Here is a 2,291-nt window from a genome sequence, read left to right on the forward strand (position 1 = left end):
CACTGAATTCTCATCGAAACATTGCGCTTCGCAGTTTCCCCTTCCTCCCACTGAGGCAGTATCGCATGACGGGGAAGTGCGCAAGCAGGCTGAGTCCTATGGCACTCGAGACAGAGCACGACTTGCGAAATGATTTCTTGGCCTCCCCCTCTTTCTGGTATTGTCGCTAACCTATTTGGTTTTTGTCAAGCTGATTGTGAGGCCCTATCTTTCGTATACCTCTTTTAACTTACGAAGCATTTACTTAGCATCGTCATGGAACTAACAGTTGTTGTTGTTGTGGTCTTCAGTCCAGAGACTGGTTTGATGCTGCTCTCCATGCTACTCGCCCGCAGCTCGTGGTCTAGTGGAGTACTCGCTTCGGCGGTACATATACTAAAATTGGAACGATGCAGAGTAGATTATCATGGACCCTGCGCAAGGATGACACGTAAAAACAAAATAAAAGATAAAAAGGAAAAAAAGAAAAAGAAAGTAGCTAGTGTTGCTGCCTCTGGATCACGGGGTCCCGGCTTCGATTCCCGACCGGGTTGGGGATTTTATCTGCCTGGGGACTGGGTGTTTGGGTTGTCCTCATCATTTCACCATCATCATTCGTGACAGCGGCTAAACTGGACTGTGTAAAAATTGGACTGTGAAAAAATTGGGACTTTGTACGGGCGCTGATGACCCCGCAGTTGAGCGCCCTACAAGCTAAACATCACCATCCATGCTACTCTATCCTGTGCAAGCCTCTTCATCTCCGAATAACTGCCGCAACCCACATCTTTCTTAATCTGCTTGGTGTATTCATCTCTTGGCCTCCCTCTACGATTTTTACCCCCGACGCTTCCCTCCAATACTAAATTGGTAATCCCTTGATGCCTCAGAGCGTGTCCTACCAACCGATCCCTTCTTCTAGTCAAATTGTGCCACAAATTTCTCTTCTCTCCAATTCTATTCAATACCTCCTCATTAGTTATGTGATCTACCCATCTAATCTTCAGCATTCTTCTGTAGCACCACATTTCGAAAGCTTCTATTCTACTCTTGTCTAAACTATTTATCGTCCACGTTTCACTTTCATACATGGCTACACTCCATACAAATACTTTCAGAAACGACTTCCTGACACTTAAATCTATACTCGATGTTAACAAATTTCTCTTCTTCAGAAACGCTTTCCTTGCCTTGCCAGTCTACATTTTATATCCTCTCTACTTCGACCATCATCAGTTATTTTGCTCCCCAAATACCAAAACTCCTTTACTACTTTAAGTATCTCATTTCCTAATCTAATTCCCTCAGCATCACCCGAATTAATTCGACTACATTCCATTATCCCCGTTTTGCTTTTGTTGATGTTCATCTTCTATCCTCCTTTCAAGACACTGTCCATTCCGTTCAACTGCTCTTCCAAGTCCTTTGCTGTCTCTGACAGAATTACAATATCATCGGTGAACCTCAAAGTTTTTATTTCTTTTCCATGGATTTTAATACCTACTCCGAACTTTTCTTTTGTTCTCTTTATTGCTTGCTCAATATACAGATTGAATAACATCGGGGATAGGCTACAACCCTGTCTCACTCCCTTCCCAACCACTGCTTCCTTTTCATACCCCTCGACTCTTGTAACTGCTATCTGGTTTCTGTACAAATTGTAAATAGCCTTTCGCTCCCTGTATTTTACCCCTGCCACCTTCAGAATTTGAAAGAGAGTATTCCAACCAACATTGTCAAAAGCTTTCTCTAAGTCTACAAATGCTAGAAACGTATGTTTGCCTTTCCTTAATCTTCCTTCTAAGATAAGTCGTAGGGTCAGTATTGCCTCACGTGTTCCATCATTTCTACGGAATCCAAACTGATCTTCCCCGAGGTCGGCTTCTATCAGTTTTTCCATTCGTCTGCAAAGAATTCGCGTTAGTATTTTGCAGCTGTGACTTATTAAACTGATAGTTCTGTAATTTTCACATCTGTCAACACCTGCTTTCTTTGGGATTGGAATTATTATATTCTTCTTGAAGTCTGAGGGTATTTCCCCTGTCTCATACATCTTGCTCACCGAGGCTGTCAGTAGTTCTAATGGAATGTTGTCTACTCCGGGGGCCTTGTTTCGACTCAGGTCTTTCAGTGCTCTGTCAAACTCTTCACGCAGTATCATATCTCTTGTTTCATCTTCATCTACATCCTCTTCGATTTCTATAATATTTCTATAATATTGTCCTCAAATACATCGCCCTTGTATAGACCCTCTATATATTCCTTCCACCCTTCTGCTTTCCCTTCTTTGCTTAGAACTGGGTTTCCATCAA

General features: G+C 42.5%; 1 non-coding gene across 1 annotated transcript; it reads left to right on the plus strand.

Moving 5' to 3' along the window:
• Positions 1–351: 351 nt before the first annotated feature.
• LOC124620908 lies at positions 352–458 on the plus strand. Its single transcript, XR_006980419.1, has one exon. It is a non-coding gene; the product is annotated as a U6 spliceosomal RNA (small nuclear RNA).
• The last annotated feature ends 1,833 nt before the right edge of the window (positions 459–2,291 follow it).

Source organism: Schistocerca americana, chromosome 6, assembly GCF_021461395.2.
Source record: "Schistocerca americana isolate TAMUIC-IGC-003095 chromosome 6, iqSchAmer2.1, whole genome shotgun sequence".
NCBI classification, from domain to species: Eukaryota; Metazoa; Arthropoda; class Insecta; order Orthoptera; family Acrididae; genus Schistocerca; species Schistocerca americana.